Below are 13,536 nucleotides of genomic sequence, written 5' to 3' on the forward strand. Positions count from 1 at the left end.
AATCAAATAAAAGAGATGGATGAAGGAGGCTATGGAAATTAGGAAGCGAGGGACCGACACCTGGGGCGTTGTCCGTCATCGGCGACGCGAGGGCAGAGAATAGATACTGTATGGCCGAGTCGGGGAACTTTATTCAGCAGGTAAATTTACTGTTAAAATGTTGGTTACTGTACTTTTATTGAAAATTGCTTGAATGTTTCAAAAATAGGCAGAAATTGTTTCCTCTTGTCAATTCAACATTAAGCTGTTCGTTGCACTTTATTCAAATAAGATGTGAATGCATTGGCCATTAATTGTTGTTTACTTGCTTGTTTGTATCCATAATTCATTTATACATAATTCCCTAACAATAAATTACAGAAATACAGGAAACTTCACCTGCAGTGTTCAGTATCTACTATTTATTTCACAGTCACACTGCATGATTTTTAATTTTTTTACTAAAAAGCAAGTTGCTTATGTTATACGTGACATAAAATCTGTAAGTTTCAATGGTACAAAAATAACTACAAAATATAATAATTTTGACTATATTATCAAATCCAACTTTAATAAAACTATCTCTCACACACTTTTCAATGTAATTCCACAAATAATACATTACTTCACCAAGCAAAAACTACTTTACATATGTATGTTGTAAGACAGTGTTTTTCAACCTTTTTTGAGCCAAAGCACATTTTTTGCTTTGAAAAAATCCGGAGGCACACCACCAGCAGAAATCATTAAAAAACTAAACTCAGTTGACGGTAAAAAGTAATCCCAATTGTTGGATATGACTTTAAACCATAACCAACCAGGCATCACTATAGCTCTTGTCTCAAAGTAGGTGTACTGTCACCACCTGTCACATCAGGCCGTAACCCATTTTTTGGCTTTCTTTGCTTTTTTCCCGTTCGTAGTGTTTTAGTTCCTGTCCCGCGCTCTTATTTTGGTGGATTTTTCTCTTTTTTTGGTATTTACCTGTAGCAGTTTCATGTCTTCCTTTGAGCGATATTTCCCGCATCTTCTTTGTTTTAGCAATCAAGGATATTTCAGTTGTTTTTAATCTATCTTTGTGGGAACATTGTTGATTGTCATGTCATATTTGGGTGTACATTGTGGACGCCGCCTTTGCTCCAAAGTAAGTCCTTGCTGTCGTCCAGCATTCTGATTTTGTTTACTTTATAGCCAGTTCAGTTTTAGTTTCGTTCTGCATAACCTTCCCTAAGCTTCAATGCCTTTTCTCAGGGGCACTCACCTTTTGTTTATTTTTGGTTAAAGACACCTTTTTACCTGCACCCTGCCTCCCACTGTTTCCGATATCTACAAAGCAATTAGCTACTGGCTGCCACCTACTGACATGGAAGAGTATTACACGGTTATTTTACCGAGCTCTAGACAGCACCATGTAAACACTTTTAAGCAAAAACTACTTTACATATGTAGTCTTTATCTCTTAAGACAGTGTTTTTCAACCTTTTTTGAGCCAAGGCCCATTTTTTGCTTTGAAAAAATCCGGAGGCACACCACCAGCAGAAATCATTAAAAAACTAAACTCAGTTGACAGTAAAAAGTAATCCCAATTGTTGGATATGACTTTAAACCATAACCAACCAAGCATCACTATAGCTCTTGTCTCAAAGTAGGTGTACTGTCACCACCTGTCACATCAGGCCGTGACCTTTTTTGACTTTTTTGCTTTTTTTTCCCGTGTGTAGTGTTTTAGTTTTTGTCTCGCGCTCTTTTTTTGGTGCTTTTTCCCTTTTTTGGGTATTTTCCTGTAGCAGTTTCATGTCTTCCTTTGAGCGATATTTACCGCATCTTCTTTGTTTTAGCAATGAAGGATATTTCAGTTGTTTTTAATCTATCTTTGTGGGAACATTGTTGATTGTCATGTCATGTTTGGGTGTACATTGTGGACGCCATCTTTGCTCCACAGTAAGTCCTTGCTGTCGTCCAGCATTGTGATTTTGTTTACTTTTTAGCCAGTTCAGTTTTAGTTTCGTTCTGCATAACCTTCCCTAAGCTTCAATGCCTTTTCTCAGGGGCACTCACCTTTTGTTTATTTTTGGTTAAAGACACCTTTTTACCTTCACACTGCCTCCCGCTGTTTGCGACATCTACAAAGCAATAAGGTACCGGCTGCCAGCTACTGACATGGAAGAGTATTACACGGTTACTCTGCCGAGCTCTAGACAGCCGTCTTTGCTCCACAGTATGTCCTTGCTGTCGTCCAGCATTCTGATTTTGTTTACTTTTTAGCCAGTTCAGTTTTAGTTTCGTTCTGCATAACCTTCCTTAAGCTTCAACACCTTTTCTCAGGGGTACTCACCTTTTGTTTATTTTTGGTTAAAGACACCTTTTTACCTGCACACTGCCTCCCGCTGTTTCCGACATCTACAAAGCAATTAGCTACCGGCTGCCACCTACTGACATGGAAAAGTATTACACGCTTACTCTGCCGAGCTATAGACAGCACCGACACTCAACAACAACACATAATTTGCAGACTATAATTACCGGTTTGCAAAAAATGTTTTAACCCAAATAGGTGAAATTAGGCAATCTCCCACGACACACCAAACTGTATCTTGCGGCACACCGGACAGTGGCTGAAAAACAATGTCTTAAGAAACCAATTCATGTCAGTCAATTAATTAGTAAACAATGAAAACCAGGACATTTTCATCACTCTCTAATAAAATAAAACCAAGACAGCATGGACAGGACGTGTCCTGGGAAAGCAGTTATTGTATTTTCCGGACTATATTCCGCATTGGTATACAAGCCGCACACGCAACATTTTACAAGAAAAAAAAAGGTGTTTTTTCATATATTAGCCGCACCAGACTATACGCCCCAGATATATACTACTTTGTTGTGAAATGAGATATTTACATAAAAGATTTTGGAAATGTTTATTATATTACATACCTTAATTGTTTTCAAACGGTGCATGTAACACGGCAGTAAAACGGCTAATTTAACAAAACAGAAAAGTAATTGAAGTCTTTAAGATGTTCTCTTTTTTAATAAGGTTCAAAATGTTTATTAGGATTCTTATTCCTTTTACCATGTTTGAACAGTTTCTTAAAGTGGATCATTTTTGTACTTTTTTGAATTTCTTTGCTTAACCCATTCTATAATTTAGCTGTTAGCGAAGAAAAATCCATAGATTCACCGCACCTTTGTAAAAGCTGCATGGTTCAAAGCTTGGGAAAAAAGTAGCGGCTTTCATAATCAGAAAAATACGGTGGTTTGGTGAGCTTAATCTAAACTGCACTTCCTTGACGGACACTGATTTACAGTACCCATCATGTTTATTGTACATCTAAAAACAGTCACTATCCACAAAAGAGGCTGGAAGATGGCGACTGTAAAATAAAAATCCTTGCAAAGACAAAAAGCTTTTTTATAGTGACATAATTATCCATCCATTTCCTACCACTTATTCCCTATGGTGCCTATCTCAGCTACAATTGGCGGAAGGCGGCGTACACCCTGGACAAGTCGCCATCTCATCGCAGGGCCAACACAGATAGACAGACAACATTCACACTCGCATTCACACACTAGGGTCAATTTAGTGTTGCCAATCAACATAATTAGCGGTGTATTAATTGAGCATTTACATATACAGTAGTGTTAGTATTATTTCGGCCATTTCTCAGTCGATTATTGTCCATCCATCAGTATTTAACTGGTCCTTTCAAGCAATTTCAAGACAGCTCAATGTAAATCCAAAACAGGCACTTTAGTAAGCAGCCAAACGTCCTAACGGGGGTCATACAGGCAGTAGCAATGTGTTTTGGCAGCTTTGGCAACCCTAATGAATCAGTCTTTGCAAATACCTTTTCAGCGCCATCATTCACTTTCCCTTTAACTCAGGGGGGTCCAAAATGAGGCCTGAGGGCCATTTGCGGTCCGCATATAATCTTATATTGGCCCGCGACCCATTTTAAGAATACTATTACAAAATAAACATTAAAAATGGAAAAAGAGGGAAAACAGGTGTGATGTCACGGTAAAATGTTGCAATATTGACACGAATAACACAAAGGCAACAAAGGCTTTCGTTTTATTTTAAAACTGTCATTGCTCAAAAAGTAATAAAAACCTACAATCAACCGATGGATCTGATGTTAAACTTGAGATTTGGGTGATGAAAGCAAAAATAATATTTTAAAAACTTCCTTTTTATTGTTATTCAAATGTTAACTTTACAGTACAGATAAGAACAAAATGTTGTTGCATTAGCTCATGGTAGTGCAGGATAAAAGAGCAATAATGGGGGACGGCGTGGCGAAGTTGGTAGAGTGGCTGTGCCAGCAATCTGAGGGTTACTGGTTCAATCCCCACCTTCTACCATCCTAGTCACGGCCGTTGTGTCCTTGGGCAAGACACTTCACCCTTGCTCCTGATGGGTCCTGGTGAGCACCTTGCATGGCAGCTCCCGCCGTCAGTGTGTGAATGGGTGAATGTGGAAATACTGTCAAAGCGCTTTGGGCTCCTTAAAAAGGGGTAGAAAAGCGCTATACAAGTACAACCCATTTACCAATAAGGTGCAGATATAAATAAATAGATTTCTGTAGAGATAAATATTTTGCATATGCATCCACGTTTATGGATGTATATTATATTGTCTTTATATTCCAGCGAGTTAATCCGTTTTTGGGGGGAATTGAGGGGATTATTATGATGCGATCAAGAGTTTTACGGCCTGAGGAGAAGAAGCTGTTATAGAACCTGAAGCAAGGGTGCCCATTACGTCGATCGCGATCGACTGGTCGATCTCGGAGGGTGTGTCAGTCGATCTCAAGCCAGGCATTAAAAAATGTACATAAAAATGAGCAATCCTCAATCATACCAAGACTTCACTTTCGTCAGTTGTTTGACATTCTCGGCACCCGAGGATCTTGTGAGATGACGCTGGCTGACGTAATGGGCACCCCTGGACTAGGCTCAGTGCAAGTTGTTTTACTCTGTCCTCCACCCTGAGCCAGCCCACGTTGGAGAAGTGGGTTGGCGTGAGGTGTGATCTGGGGTGGAGGTCTAAAAGTAACCTGACTTGCTTGTTCTGGGATGTTTGGAGTCTAGATTTGAGAAGGTGCATGCGTAATCGAAAAAGGGTTGAATGAGAGTTCAGCTAGAATCTTCAAGGTGCTTTTGTTGACCAGAGAGGAGATTCTGTAGCGGAATCTCGTTCTTTGGTTGACCTTTTTGATTACCGTGGTTGCCATTTTATTACAGGAAAGATTGGCCTCTAGAATGTAACCTAGGTAGGTGATCTCATCTTTCCTGGTGATAACAATGTCACCCACCTTCATTGCGAAGTCACTGACTTTCTTAAGATTGATGTGGGACCCAAGTAGAATGGATTCCGTTTTACCTAAGTGTGTGGGTAGTTTGTTGTCAGCGAGCCAGTTCCAAATACTAAGGAGTTCAGAACTGAGGATTTGTTCCACCTGTGACTTGTCCTTGTCGGATACCAGCAGGACCGAGTCATCCTCAAACAGGAACAATTCACAGTCGCAAGCTGATGGCATGTCATTTACGTATATTAAGAACAGTAAAGGTCCTAATATACTGCCTTGGGGGACTCCACAGCTTACTGCAAACATTTTAGCTAATTGTGTACTTTTAAACCTAAAAATCACTGATTTTGTTAATAGGTTGTACCTATTAACAAACAGCATTCACACACAATTTCTCCAGACACTGTCATATCTAGTTTGACAATACATTTATCATACAGTACTCAAAAAGATTTAGGGATATTTGGCTTCTAGATTAAGCTGAAATGCACTACAAACTTTACAGAATGCTGCTGCTCGAGTCCAGAGTAGAAACAGGAAAAATGGCCATATAGTCCAGTTTACTTAGTCACTGCACTGGTTTCCTGTTGCTCAGAGAATAGACTTCAAACAAGCTCTGCTTGTCTACATGTCTTTTCATGGTATTGTGCCAAAGTACATCTCTGACATGTTGGAACCATCTCGGCCTCTGAGATCCTCAGGGAGTGATCTCCTGCTGGTGCCTCGAGTCAGGACCAAACATGGTGAAGCTGTGTTTCAGTTCTATGCTCCTAAACTCTGGAAGATGTGAGCAAGGTCTCAAAGTTATCAATGTTCAAAACCAGACTGAAAACATTTTTATTTAATTGTGACAATGGTAAATTGGTTATACTCTACTTGTAGAAAGCTTTTCTACCTTCAAGGTACTCAAAGCGCTTTGAAACTACTTCCACATTCAACCATCTACACACTTGAAGATCCACGCCGCCCCCGAATAACTGAAAGTATTTTTATGATGGTTATATTTTATGATTTTAATTTGAATTATGATTATTTTCATTATCATTTGATTTTTATTTTGCCTTGTAATTTTCTGTAAAACACTTTGTCAGGCTTGTCACTGACAGTTAGGCTATGTTTTAGTTTTCCTCTGCGTTTGTCTTTGTTTCCTGTGAGCGCTTTTATTTTGTTTTTATTTCCTGCTTGTTTCTCTGAGTGCTGTGTCCCCTCAGCTGCGGGTGATTGGCACCTGGCCACACCTGGTGTCAACTAGCCAGTCACTATTTAGACTTGCTTTCTCTTCCAGCTGGATTATTGTCGCCAATACCTGTCGATGTCATTTCTAATTGTCGTTACCTCTTGTCGTGTCGTTGTCTGTGCGGTAAGCTGTTCCTGTTAGTTCCTATAACTATTTACAGTTTGCTGTCTCCTAGCTCCTTGTTTAGAATTTTCCTGTTAGCCGTTAGCTATTCCCAGTTTTTCTGTTCCTAGTTCCTGTTTGCTGGTTCCTGTTCCCTACTTCCAGTTTGTTTATTCCTGGTTCTTGGTTTGTTTGTCTTCTTTATTTTTACATTTTTGGACATTAAATTATGTTTTCCTATTCAATGCCTGCCACCATCTCTGCATCTTGGGGTTCGTCACCAACAACTCCTGACACTTTGAATTGCCTTGTGTACAGTACGTACAGTGCTCCATAATAAACTTGCCATGCCTTACAGGTAAACTTATTTCAATCTGCTCTAAACATTTGAATTTCCAATTGTTCAATGTTTCAGAATTGTTTGCACAACTTTTTGTTCTCTTTCAAGGAGCAGGTGTGTGATCCCTGAATAGATCAATAGGTTATTAAAATTATTACAATAAGTATATTGTATGTATTGTGTATATTTGTGGGATCTGAACCGAGGATGTCGTTGTGACTTGTGCAGCCCTTTGAGACACTTGTGATTTAGGGCTATATAAATAAACATTGATTGATATTCTTTTTCATGCTGTTCAAAGTTTGACTTTCCTGAGATCAAGATTTAAGAAGTTCTCAGAGGGAAGTGGCCACTGAGCTTACAGTGTCACAGAGTGTAAAAGAAAGTACTGAAGCTTTGAACAGTTGGGAAATACAAAAGTTGAGAGGAGAACACAATTAGTTCACCTGTAAGCTTATCGTGCATTTTAGGTTATAAATAAATGATAAATGGGTTGTACTTGTATAGCGCTTTTCTACCTTCAAGGTACTCAAAGCGCTTTGACACTACTTCCACATTTACCCATTCACACACACATTCACACACTGATGGAGGGAGCTGCCATGCAAGGCGCCAACCAGCACCCATCAGGAGCAAGGGTGAAGTGTCTTGCTCAGGACACAACGGACGTGACGAGGTTGGTTCTAGGTGGGATTTGAACCAGTGACCCTCGGGTTCATCCCGAAATTTCACTCGGAAGCCGAAAATGGCTAACTTTTTGGGAATAGTGGAGAACTGCATTGTAAAATCAGTAAGAAATATCTTGTTTTAAAACCCCATTTTAAAGTTCCATTCATTTATGACACACTTACAATATGTTTTGCTAACCAGAATATTTTATATCCAGCTTCCATGAGTTTACCCTCCTAAGACGTGTGTGAGACATGATAATCCTCATATCCTCACATTTTTATGGCAGATTAGATTGAATAGAGAATATATGAAAAAGATGAGGAAAAAATATATTTTTTGTTTTAATATATGTTTAGGAGGACAAACATGACATAAACCTTACTAATTGTTAGAAATCCCACTGTTTACATTGAACATGCTTTACTGACGAGAGCATTTGGCGCGCCCATTTTGTCGTACTTTCGGAAGTCCTTGAAGGCACCGTAGTTTGTTTACAACTTTCTTTGCTGCCACAGAAAGACGTGTTTCACTCCTTCTTTGTCTCTATTTGTCCGTCAAACGTTTTATGCTGTGCGTGAATCCACAAAGGTGAGTTTTGTTGATGTTATTGAATTGTGTGGAGTGCTAATCAGATATATTTGGTCACTGCACTGCTAATCGATGCTAACATGCTATTTATGCGAGCTGTCTGCACATAATGCATCATTATGCCTCGAATTTTAGGATTATTTGAGGTCATTTTATTTGTAGTTTCCGTTTCCTTCAAATTGAACACACATACTTTACCTTTGGACATTCTAAACCACTAATTTCCAGGAGTTATCACACCCTCTGAAAAGCCTCAGTTTTGGTGATGTTTTCCAATGTTGTAAAAATATGTTGAATAAATATTACATTTTAACATTTCTATCAAGATGTGGATCAGCCTGCGACACATTGTCATTTTGATAGTAGTCTAATATAGCTAATATAGACACTTACATCATGTGTTGCCTTCATTTTAACACTTATATTTTTTGCGGCTTCACATAGATTATTTTTTATTTTTTGTCCAACATGGCTCTTTCAACATTTTGGGTTGACGACCCCTGGAATAGAGTAGTATTCAATGATGGCCATCACTCATCAATGCTGTGTAACAAGCTCCATATTTGAACCTCTTATTCATCATTGTAATTATAAATGTAGACTAGTGTCACTCGTAACAGCAACAATAAATACTCTGTTAGTAGCTTTGCTGTAGTTGCAGTCTATTGTAACATAATGTGGCCTTCTATCTATTTGTGCTTCAAAATAATCTCAGACAAACAAACAAAGTAAGAAGGCAAAAAAACATACCTTTAAATTTCCGAACGAGGATCAAATATGATCGGACTGATGTGGTTTTCTCATGAAGCCTTGAGGAACTGGCCGAGCTATAATCTGTCAAGTCAATCCAATAATCTCATTTATCTCTAGTGCAGTCCTCCACAAATCTAGTCTATTCTGGTCTATTCGGGTTCGGTGGGTGCCGGAGGTCCAACCATGCCTTGGAAGAGTTTTGGAAGGTTATCTAACGCGTTTGGAGTCATATGAATATCTTTAATGTGGCGCTCCACAAACTCAGCAGGCCCCCACTTCGATTTATAGATGAGAAGGCTGCCCTCTGCTGATACAAGGATTACAGTACAATGTACGGTATGTCTAAATGCCATGCAAATCTTACAATGCATCCCATGTTTTCCCCGTATCACATTAATAAACTGTACATATTTAACCAGTACTTACAGTATATTTCACAGGTGTCATAGTTTTGATGCCTTCAGTGACAATCTACAATGTTAATAGTCAAGAAAAAAAGAAAACACACTGAAATGAGAAGGTGTGTCTAAACTTTAGGCCTGTACTGAGTGTGTATATGTATATGTATGTATATATATATATATATATATATATATATATATATATATATATATATATATATATATATATATATATATATATATATATATATATATATATATGAATAATCCATCCATTCATTTTCTACCGCTTGTCCCTATTGGGGTCGCGGGGGTTGCTGGAGCCTATCTCAGGTGCTTTCGGGCGGAAGACAGTGTACACCCTGGACAAGTCGCCTCCTCATCACAGGGCCAACACAGATAGACAGACAACATTCACACTCACATTCACACATTAGGGCCAATTCAGTGTTGATAAAGATCAAAAACTTTATTTCGTGCGTGACTGAAAAAAGGTAAAACCACTAAACTAAACGAATCGTTGTGAATATGTTGAACGTTTATTCAAGATGTGTTTTGGTTTGCTAATACACCCTCCCTCCTCCACATACCACCTCCCCGGATTGTAAATAATCAAATGTAAATAAGCAAATGTATTTACTTGTTCTTATGCTTTCTGAACTCACTATGTTCACTGCTCGCTGTAAATATCCTACCAATTCAAACCTACACTGTTTCACGATGCAATTGTTGATGACTGAAGTACTGATTTCAACCAAACCTAACCCCCCGATTGTAAATACTGTAAATAATTCAATGTATATACATTGATGATTAACTTGTATGATGACTGTATTATGCTGCTCGTATATATTTGTACCATGAATTGATTAACGTGGACCCCGACTTAAACAAGTTGAAAAACTTATTCGGATGTTACCATTTAATGGTCAATTGATAGATACAGTGGGGCAAATAAGTATTTAGTCAGCCACGGATTTTTTTCACATTCTGACTCTCACAGTTGAAGTGTACCTATGATGAAAATTACAGACCTCTGTCATCATTTTAAGTGGGAGAACTTCCACAATCGGTGGCTGACTAAATACTTTTTTGCCCCACTGTAGATAGATAGATAGATAGTAGGGGTGTGGGGAAAAATCAATTCGAATTTGAATCGCGATTCTCATTTTTATAAAAATCGATTTTTTAAATTAATTTTTTTTTTTTTTTTAATCAATCCAATAAAACAATACACAGCAATACCATAACAATGCAATCCAATTCCAAAACCAAACCTGACCCAGTAACACTCAGAACTGCAATAAACAGAGCAATTGAGAGGAGACACAAACAGGACACAGAACAAACCAAAAGTAGTGAAACAAAAATGAATATTATCAACAGCAGTATCAATGTTTGTTATAATTTCAGCATAGCAGTGATTAAAAATCCCTCATTGACATTATCATTAGACATTTATGAAAAAAAAAAAAAAAGAACAATAGTGTCACAGTGGCTTACACTTGCATCGCATCTCATAAGCTTGACAACACACAGTGTCCAATGTTTTCACAAAGATGGAAGAAGTCATATTTTTGGTTCATTTAATAGTCAAAACAAATTTACATTATTGCAATCAGTTGATAAAACATTGTCCTTTACAATTATAAAAGCTTTTAAAAAAAAATCTACTCTGCTTGCATGTTAGCGGACTGGGGTAGATCCTGCTGAAATCCTATGTATTGAATGAATACAGAATCGTTTTGAATTGTAAAAATATTGTTTTTGAATCGAGAATTGCGCTGTATCAAAAAAATCAATATATAATCGAATCGTGACCCCAAGAATCGATATTGAATCAAATTGTTGGACACCAAAAGATTCGCAGCCCTAATATATATATATATATATATATATATATATATATATATATATATATATATATATATATATATTTATATATATATATATATATATATATATAATATATATATATATATATATATATATATATATATACGTACATATATATATATATATATATATATATATATATATATATATATATATATATATATATATATATATATATGTAGGTGTGGGAAAAAATCACAAGACTACTTCATCTCTACAGATCTGTTTCATGAGGGGTTCCCTCAATCATCAGGAGATTTTAATGGAAGCATTCACATACAATGGTTTATATAGAGCACAGAGTGGGTGGGTACAAGCAGGCGTAGGGTGTGGTGATTGGCTCATGTGTTACCTAGGAGGTGTTTCCGCCTGTGGCGGCATGTTGAAATGATTTCACTGCGCTTGTTGAGGGATGATAGCTCTGGATGATATATAATAAACAGTTTCTCTTTTAAGCATAAGTTGCATCTTTTATTACCACTGTTGTAAGGTGTGCTGGATGCAAGAATTTGCCATGTTATTGAATATTCAACATTATTGTCTTTGAGGTTCCAAATGTGTTTGCTGAGTTCGGTAGAATTCTGCAAAGTCTGGTTTCTAAAGGAGGCGTTGTGATTATTCCATCTTGTTTTGAACGCTCCTTCGGTTAATCCTACGTACGTGTCGGATGTGTTAATGTCCTTGCGTATTACCTTTGCTTGGTAAACGACTGATGTCTGTAAGCACCTTCCGTTGAGAGGGCAATCAGGTTTCTTGCGACAGTTACATTCATTATTGGTTTCAGAGTCGTTTAGTCTGGGACTAAACGACTCTGAAACCAATATATATATATATATATATATATATATATATATATATATATATATATATATATACGTACATATATATATATATATATATATATATATATATATATATATATATATATATATATATATATATATATGTAGGTGTGGGAAAAAATCACAAGACTACTTCATCTCTACAGATCTGTTTCATGAGGGGTTCCCTCAATCATCAGGAGATTTTAATGGAAGCATTCACATACAATGGTTTATATAGAGCACAGAGTGGGTGGGTACAAGCAGGCGTAGGGTGTGGTGATTGGCTCATGTGTTACCTAGGAGGTGTTTCCGCCTGTGGCGGCATGTTGAAATGATTTCACTGCGCTTGTTGAGGGATGATAGCTCTGGATGATATATAATAAACAGTTTCTCTTTTAAGCATAAGTTGCATCTTTTATTACCACTGTTGTAAGGTGTGCTGGATGCAAGAATTTGCCATGTTATTGAATATTCAACATTATTGTCTTTGAGGTTCCAAATGTGTTTGCTGAGTTCGGTAGAATTCTGCAAAGTCTGGTTTCTAAAGGAGGCGTTGTGATTATTCCATCTTGTTTTGAACGCTCCTTCGGTTAATCCTACGTACGTGTCGGATGTGTTAATGTCCTTGCGTATTACCTTTGCTTGGTAAACGACTGATGTCTGTAAGCACCTTCCGTTGAGAGGGCAATCAGGTTTCTTGCGACAGTTACATTCATTATTGGTTTCAGAGTCGTTTAGTCGTTTAGTCCCAGACTAAACGACTCTGAAACCAATAATGAATGTAACTGTCGCAAGAAACCTGATTGCCCTCTCAACGGAAGGTGCTTACAGACATCAGTCGTTTACCAAGCAAAGGTAATACGCAAGGACATTAACACATCCGACACGTACGTAGGATTAACCGAAGGAGCGTTCAAAACAAGATGGAATAATCACAACGCCTCCTTTAGAAACCAGACTTTCCAGAATTCTACCGAACTCAGCAAACACATTTGGAACCTCAAAGACAATAATGTTGAATATTCAATAACATGGCAAATTCTTGCATCCAGCACACCTTACAACAGTGGTAATAAAAGATGCAACTTATGCTTAAAAGAGAAACTGTTTATTATATATCATCCAGAGCTATCATCCCTCAACAAGCGCAGTGAAATCATTTCAACATGCCGCCACAGGCGGAAACACCTCCTAGGTAACACATGAGCCAATCACCACACCCTACGCCTGCTTGTACCCACCCACTCTGTGCTCTATATAAACCATTGTATGTGAATGCTTCCATTAAAATCTCCTGATGATTGAGGGAACCCCTCATGAAACAGATCTGTAGAGATGAAGTAGTCTTGTGATTTTTTCCCACACCTACATATTGCCCTCTACCACGGTATCGAGCACTATTCTCCGGATAATCCAATCAAGACAT

The 13,536-nt window shown here is 37.7% G+C and overlaps 1 protein-coding gene across 1 annotated transcript in view; it reads right to left on the reverse strand.

Moving 5' to 3' along the window:
* abhd8b (abhydrolase domain containing 8b) overlaps nucleotides 1-9,263 on the reverse strand; it is a 53,348-nt gene extending 44,085 nt beyond the window's left edge. The window contains exon 1 of the mRNA XM_061883496.1: nucleotides 8,987-9,263. The gene's annotated coding sequence lies outside the window, so the exon portion shown is untranslated. The remainder of the gene's footprint in view (nucleotides 1-8,986) is intronic.
* Nucleotides 9,264-13,536: the final 4,273 nt, after the last annotated feature.

Source organism: Nerophis ophidion, linkage group LG22 (genome assembly GCF_033978795.1).
Source record: "Nerophis ophidion isolate RoL-2023_Sa linkage group LG22, RoL_Noph_v1.0, whole genome shotgun sequence".
In the NCBI taxonomy this organism is placed as follows: Eukaryota; Metazoa; Chordata; class Actinopteri; order Syngnathiformes; family Syngnathidae; genus Nerophis; species Nerophis ophidion.